This window comes from Myotis nattereri (assembly GCF_964212035.1).
Source record: "Myotis nattereri genome assembly, chromosome: 14".
Taxonomy (NCBI): Eukaryota; Metazoa; Chordata; class Mammalia; order Chiroptera; family Vespertilionidae; genus Myotis; species Myotis nattereri.
The window spans coordinates 59,836,298-59,844,405 of record NC_138089.1 but is presented as its reverse complement, the minus strand read 5'-3'; positions in this window follow the sequence as shown (position 1 = coordinate 59,844,405).

Genomic DNA, 8,108 nt, shown 5'->3' with positions numbered 1-8,108 from the left:
CTTCTGGATTTCTCGTCACTGCTTTTCTTGTGACTACTTGTAACAGGGAGCAAGTGAGTGTAGACCAGGACCCGGCCGGCGAGGCTCCGTGGTTGAGCATCGACCTAGGAACCAGGAGGTCACGGTTCAATTCCCCATCAGGGCACAGGCCCGGGTTGCAGGCGTGATCCCCAGCAGGGGGCGTGCAGGAGGCAGCCGATCAATGATTCTCTCTCATCATTGATGTTTCTCACTCCCTCTCCCTTTCTGAAATTAATAAGTTTTGTTTGTTTTTTTGAGAGAGACGAGGAAGAGGCACCTAAGCCTGGGCCCCCTGCCCCTCCCCATCCACCTGTGTGCACAGGTGTACATCCACCTCCCCACCGAAAAGGGATCATCATTCACCCGCCAGGTGACCACTGAGCCCTCTGAGCCAGGCGCCTCCCCGCACCTGTGGCCACGGCAGCAAGCGAGGGGGCGGCCTGCCTTCCTGGGACTTACATTCTGGGTGGGGGATTCAGACCAGAAACGTGAAATCATCAGTAGGTCCGTCATTGGTTAGAAGGTGCTTAGTGCTACTGTGGGGAGCAAACTAGCAAGGTGAGGCAATGGAAACAGGTGTGGAGGGGGTGGGGGACTCGCTGAGAAAGGGACATGTGACCAGAGGTTTGGAGAGGGAGGGAGCCATGTGGCTGCCTGCAGGGGGCCGTCCCAGCCTGAGGGGTCAGCCAGTGCAAAGCCCTGGGGCAGAATGTGCCTGGCCCGGCCCTCATGTGGCCGATGGCAGGAGAGGCGGAGGCAGGAGAGGCTGGAGGGGTGGGTGGGGCCTGGGAGGGCAGATCTCTCCAGAAAGGCAGAGCCCTGGGGTCCTGAGCACAGGAGGAGCAGGAACAGGAAAGGACTCAGTAGCAACTCCAAGCTTAAAGGGATCATTCTGGCCGCTGCCCCGAGGCTGGGCTCTGAGTGGGGGCTGGGGAGCCCAGGGTGACCCTGACACAGGGCCACATGGTGGTTTAGACAGAGATGTTGAGTGGCTCAGCCCAGGGGGCACCATGGCCCGGGAGGGACACCGGGCTCGCCCTGCAGGCAGAGGCGGCAGAGTTCCCTGAGGGTTTAGGTAGGAGGGGAGGGACTGAAGCAAGTCAAGGTGACTCCCAGCCCATCTAGGGACTGAGCAGCCACTGCACCCGCTGGGGGAGGGGCAGGCTTGGGAGGGAGGTCAGTTTTGCCAATGAAACACGGGCTGGACGTCCGCATAGAGATGCCCAGTTGACCGTGGGTATGGGACCCGAGTTCAGAGCGGCCAGCACTGGAGCCTTGGAGCTGGGAAGCAGAGGGAGTGGACAGCAGGGAAAGCCAAGGGCCTGGTGAGATGGGGGAGGTGAGTTTGGACAGAGGAGGGCAGCAGGCAGGTCTGAGCGCGGGGACATTCCTGTCCGGTGCTGGGAGGTGAGGCGGAACCGTCGAGGCCCTGAGCAGGAGCAGCCGGGCAGTGGGAGGAACCCAGGGGAGTGTGGGCACTGGGAGCCCGGCCAGCATCAGCTGCTCTCGGACATGAGGGTGGAGAGCGGACCAACAAGCGGGCTGCTGAGGGCCGGGACCAGGGCTGGGTCATGCAGGGAGGGCACGTGCGACTGGACCACCTGGTGGAGGGGAAAGAGGCAGGAACTAGAGAGGCCGAGGGTAGAAATGTGTGTGAATTGAGAGAAGCAGGGCCCACGGAGGCTTTCCAGGAAGACTGGAAGTTGCAGTAGCCGGTGTGGCTCAGTGGATAGAGCGTCGGTCTGGTGACTGAAGGGTCCCGGGTTCGATTCCGTCAAGGGCACAGGCCCGGGTTGCGGGCTTGATCCCCAGTAGGGGGCCTGCAGGAGGCAGCCGGTCCATGATTCTCTCTCTTCATTGATGTTTCTCTCTCCCTCTCCCTTCCTCTCTGAAATCAATAAAAATATATTTGTTAAAACGACTGGGAGGAAGCAGCTATGGGGAGGAAGAGCTTGGGGGGAGCTGCTAGGATGGCGGCTCGGACGGAGGTAAGCGAAGGACCCCGGGGCCAGGGCCTGGAGGAGCCGAGCTGGGAGACAGGAAGTGGCGCTCGGACAGTTGGCATCAGGGCGTGTGCAGGTGGCCACGGGCTGGCAGCGAGGGCATCTGGGTCCACGATGCAACTAGGGACCTGGAGGAGCTTATGGAGGGGCCCAGGGGAAGCCTCAGGCGTCCGCCTTGACCTCCATCTCCAGTCAGGCAGCCACCGACTAATTTTCAAACAACTGGGAGCAGTAATCGTGGACGGAAAGTTACTTAGAAAGAGCAGCCCTGGGGGGGCTGCCAGGAGAAAGCGGCTTTCAAAGCCACGAGCGGCAAACCTGCCTGCACCGCCGCCCCCAGGACCCGCGCGACCTAGTTCCCAGGCGGGGAAGGCGGCCTCTGCTGCCCCCTCGCGGCCAGCGCCGCCCCAGCCTCTAGCCCGGCCGGTGAGCTGCGGGCCGCGCAGGGGTCCCGAGGTCCAGGCGCGGGAAGACCGCACGCAGGAGACTGCGGGGCAGGGAGGGGCGGGGCCCTGGGGGAGCCAGGCCGCAGCCCCCCAAGGGCTGCCTGATCCCGGAGAAGGGGCCCAACCTTGGCCAAGGGTCCCGAGAGCCCCTCCAAGGATTACGCAGCCCCTCCTCTCACCCTGCCCACGTCTCTGAGGTCAAACTCAGCCGGGCACGCGGAGCCCCCACTGATCACCGGGCCGTGGGCTGGGCGCGGGCGATGGGCACGGAACCGCCTGACCCCCGGGAAGCAGGGGAAGTGACCAGCGAGGTAATCGCCCAAATCAGCGTCTCATCGACCGTGGGTTGGGGCAGGGGGAGGCGAGAGGGCGTCCTGGGACGGGTGTGAGGAGGCTGGGACCAGAGAAGCGGAAAGGCGGTGCCCCGGGACGGTCTGGGGATGGGCTGAGGCCGGAGAGGGCCCGGGGGCCGGGGGTCGGAACAGGGAGAGGGCGTCGGGGCGTCCCGGAGGCTCCGAGAGGCGGCTGCCTGTGCAGGGGGCCTCGCTGGCCTCGCAGCGGCAGGTCGGCGAAGACGGGCGAACTAGGCGGAGGCGGGAGGGCAGGCCCGTGGCGGGGAGACAGCGCGTGGGGAGGTGCGGGGCTGGGCGGGCCTCTGCTCTCGCGCTGCGCCCCAGGCCCGCCAGGGGGCGCCGTTGCCCCGCAGAATCAGCCAGGTCGCTGGCGGCCACCGAAATCTCGCCTCGGCCTAGAGAGGCCCCGGAAGGGGCGGGGCGGCGCGCAGGGACCGCTTCCGGCTTCAGCCGGGAGGGGCGGGGCCGCAGAGACCCCGGAGCCGCCGTGGGCGGGGCGCGTGTATCAGAGCTTGGGGCGTGGGCGGGCGTGGTTTCGGGGTCCCAGGCAGGGGTGGGGTCAGGGGCGGGAGGCCGACGGCGGAGCGACCGGCCGGGCCTGCGAGGCTGCACCCCCGCAGCTCTGCCTGCGCCTCCTGGCCTGGTCCCTGGTGGAATACAGCCTTGGGGTTCCGGGAGCAGGGATAGAAGGATCCCTAGCGATGGAGAAATGGGGGGGTGGGGGAGAGGTCCGCCAAGGTGGGGGCGCAGGAATGGGGCGAAGGGAAGCCCTTTACACTGGTTTTTTAAATGCTTGAGCGATGCCCATTTGGAGGAGAGGCTAAGCCTGAAGGGCCCAGCAGCCCAACCTGCCGGAGGAAACAGGCTCAGCCAGTGATTCGCCCCCATCTTCGCGGAGCTGCTTCACTCCATTGCTTCACCTCCTGCGCTACTGGGTGGGCACCCCCACCTCCCTTCCTGCCTCCTTTAACCCTCATAGGGCCAGAGGGAGCCTTCAGGTAGTAAGTAGATCGGTCACTGGGCCTTAACACCCTCCAGTGGTTTCCGGCACACTTGGAACAAAATGTAACCGTTTCCCTGCCCCACGGCGCTGAATCTCCCGCCTCTGCTGACTACCCACTGGCGCTATTCCCTGTCCGCCCGCAGCCTGGCCTGTGTTGTAACAAACCCTGCTGGTCCGCACCTCAGGGCCTTTGCATCTCAAAATCGCTTCTCTCTGAGCCTGAAGGGGTCCCCAGCCAGGCTCATGGCTCTAACTCTCTCCAGTGGCTTCCGTGGCAGCATTTGCTCCCAGGGCGCCGACCCGCATCCTCCCAGAGTCAGCCACAGGAAGCCCGAGGGCCCAGGTGGCTGTGGCTGTTGCCTCACCTTCATTAGGGCCCTTTTCGCTCTTTCATTAAATTAAATCCCAGGCAGCAGCGCTAATGGAGGCCCCGAGGAGTCCGGAGAGGCCACCAGCCCCAGCCTTTGGCCAGCGTGGCAGGGAGGGCAACGCAACCAGGTGAGCTGAGGCGTGGCTCCCGGGACAGGCTGATTGCCGTTTCCCAGGCCCCCTAGGACCCTGGGCTTCCCACGGGAGGCGCCTTTAGAGACTAAGTATGTGGCAGACACCGTGGAAGTTGGGCCATGAACTCTTCAAGGACCAGGAGCGGGCCTTGGCTCAGACCTGGGCCCCAAAGCCCGAGGGCCCCCGGGTTTCCTCCCAAAGCGCTGGGCAGTTCTCCCCCAGTCATGTCAGCAACTCCCTGAGTGCCAGGCCCAGTTGGATTTGCAGGGCCAGACATGAGACTCTAGGGACAGACCCCTCCCTACCCCAGCATCCCCTGGGGCCTTGGGGTTCCCTCCCTGCCCACTCCTCAGGGATGCCTCTGGCAGGCAGTCCGTCCTCACACCTCTGTCCCTCTGGCTCTCTCTGCTCTGGCCGACTCGCTCCTTCCTGGCTCCTTCCTGCCTCGGGGTCTTTGTTGCCTCTACCCTTCACGCCCTTCGCTTGGCTTGTCACACAGGTGGTCCCTTCTCATCATTAGAGGTCCCCTCCTCGGATTGCTCCCTGCTGCATGGCCCCCAGTGGCGCTTGGGTCGCGGGGTGGTTTTCTCCGAAGCTGTGCAGTTCTTTCCTGTTTCCTGGGTTTGCTCCCCGAGGGCGGGCTCCCAGCTCCTCCCTCACCCCCGGGGCTCTCAGCACAAGAGTGTCACAGCGAACACCCTCTGAACAGATGAACTCTCCTCTCGAGCCCCCCTCCCCTCCAAGGGAGGCCCCCCAGCCCATCCAGAAACTTCTGGCAAGGAGCGCTGGGGCCTGAGTTCTCCAGGACAACAGACAATTGTCTGTGCAGGAGGTGGATGAGCAGGAAGGGGTACCCTGGGCCCCACGGCCCCCAGGCTTGGGGCTGCTTCTCTGGGAAGGAGAGTAGCCTGGAGAGGGGCTGGAAGGAAGGGCTGGGGAGGGCAGGCAGCTGACTCCAATCTCAGAGTCGGCTGGGCTGAGGAGCAGGAAGGGGAGGTGCAGGGCTGCCCCAGGAGGTGGAGCCTGACTTGGGGTTGCAGGGAGGGGCCGGCCCCAGCCACCAAGGTCTCAGCAGCAGCTGTGGGGCGCTGGCTGCCAGGCTGTGATTTGGTCACAGGGCCTCACAGGGACTCCCTGCACCTGGGTGCCATTGACGCGGGGTGGTCGGCACCCTGGGCTCCGGGGACCCCTGTGGGGTTCTGCTTGTTTCTGGGCGCGGGTGAGGCAGACACACCCGCCCGAAACTGCCTTTGGGGAAGTGGGCAGCTTCCCCTCCTGGAGCTCAGTCCACTGAGGGGCTCCGTTCCGCCCGCTGCTCAGCCCCCGCTCAGCCGGGGCCAGGACCTCAGGACACGCTGGGCCTGCCCTGTGGCCTGGGTCTCCCCAAGGCTGTCCTGGCTGCCCCATGAGTGGCAGCGGCCACCTCCCTCCCAGCTGAAGTGCCGCCAGTTCTGCTCGAGGCCATTTTATTGTCTTTTATGTCCTAGTCAGTGGTGCTGGGCTGCGTGCCCAGGGTCAGGTCATACCTCTGTCTAGGAAGCCACCCCCGGCCCCCAAAACGACGTCTCTCTAAAGGATCCTGGGCCCCCAAGTGAAGGCAGCCGGTGCCGGTGACACCCCTCACTAGAAGGCATGGGTGGGCCCTGGCCCCTTCTGGCCTCAGTTGTTCAGCTGCAAAGCAAGGGGTTCCTCCAGCGGTGGCTCTGGATTTTCTCCTCGGCCTCCCCAAAGCCACCCTCCCACTCCCACCTCCCTGTCCCCTCTTCCTGGATTGCTCTTCCCATCGCTCTTCCCCCCCGTAGCTCTCCCACGGCACCTCCACCAGGAAGGCTCCCTGGCCCTGGTTCCTCCCTCCTTTGCACACTCAACTCTGGCAAATAGTTTCGGTGTCCACAGGTTTAGTCCTTACACCTCTCCCAGCTCCAGAGTGGAAGGGTGGGGTTCATTCATTCGATTTGACAAGTGTTGAGCCACGTCAGGGCTGGTGCTGCCAGGCGTCTGGAATCAGAGGCCTGGGGGAGAGGGCCCACCGGGACGCTGAGGTCGGTCGGTCGGGGGGGGGGGGGGGGGGGAGGAGGCCCAGGACACAACAGGGAAGGACAGAGGAGGAGGGATGAGTGGGGAGGGGGGGGGAGCGGGCGAGGCAGAGTGCTGGCGTGCTGGCCTAGCCCAGCGGAGGGAGGGGGACACCGCAGCAGGGACACCTGCGGGCCTTGCGGGAATTGCTGCTGTGACAGCCCACCCCCACCCAGGGCTTTCCATGTGCCTCGCACATTCTGGATATTTAAACAAATATTCTGGTCAAGCCCTGACCGGTTTGGCTCAGTGGATAGAGCGTCGGCCTGCGGACTGAAGGGTCCCAGGTTCGATTCCCATCAAGGGCATGTACCTTGGTTGCGGGCACATCCCCAGTGGGGAGTGTGCAGGAGGCAGCTGATCGATGTTTCTCTCTTATCGATGTTTCTATCTCTCTATTCCTCTCTTTCTCCCTTCCTCTCTGTAAAAAATCAATAAAATATATTTTAAAAAAATATTCTGGCCAAGAGCACATACCTGGGTTGCAGGCTCGATCCCCAGTTGGGGGTGTGCAGGAGGCAGCTGATCCATGATTCTCTCTTACCATTGATGTTTCTATCTCTCCTCCCTTCCTCTTTGAAATAAATAAAAATATATTTTAAATATATATATATAATCTCCTCACCCTGAGGTCATGTTTTACTGATTTTTTTAGAGAAAGGGAAAAAGAGAGAGAACCATTGATATGAGAGAAACATCGATCAGTTGCCTCTCCTATACACCCAACCAGGGACCGAACCTGAAACCTAGGTATGTGGCCTGACCAAGAGCTGAACCCTCAGTCCTTGGTGTATGGGACAATTCTCCGACCAAGGGAGCCAGCCAACCAGGGCATGCGCATCTCACCCACTCTTCCTCCCTTGCCCTGACCTCAGCCAGTGCCGTGGGTAGATAGTAATATCAGGCCCATTTTGCCGACAAGAAAAGTGAGGCACAGGGAGTTCTTGTCCTTGTTCAGTCATATGCAGCCAGCAAGTCTGCAGGCTGTTCTCCAGAGCCCTTGTGGTCACCCTCCACTCTGCCACCTCTGCCTCCTGCCCAGTCCAAAGCAGTGTGTGTGGGCTTCATCTCAGGGCACTGGGGAGCCACAGAAGGCTTGTAAGCCGGCTGGTGTGGCTCAGTGTTGAGCGCTGGTCTATGAACCAGGAGGTTACAGCCCATGCCGGGGTTGCAGGCTCGATCCCCAGCAGGGGGCGTGCAGGAGGCAGCCGATCAGTGGTTCTCTCTCATCATTGATGTTTCTCTCTCTCTCCCTTCCTCTCTGGAATCTACACATAAGGAAGGTTTGTGGGCAGGAGAGTGATGTGATGTCTTTCATCAGGGTCCCCTTTGCCGAGTGTAGAGGATGAACTGCAGGGGAGACAGGAGAGCCATGGAGAGGCTGGAGGCCTGGAGTAAGAGACCCTAGGGACAGAGAGCAGGGACACATTCGACGGGGAGCTGAGGAGGGGAAGAAATTGACAGGATGCGGGGATGGCGCGGTGGTCATGGCTCTGGATGGTGAGAGTTCATAAAGTCGGGGTCCCCAGAACAGGGCCAGTTGTGGGGGTGGGTGGGGAGTGGTGAAGTGTCTTGGGGAAGCTTCAGAGCAGCCTGGGAAACGGGCTGGTGGTCAGGGGAGAACCTGGGCTGGAGATGGGGGGTTCTGAGCCCCTGAGTGGGAGGTATGTGACCGGAGTAGCAAACAGGGGCCTAGCCATAG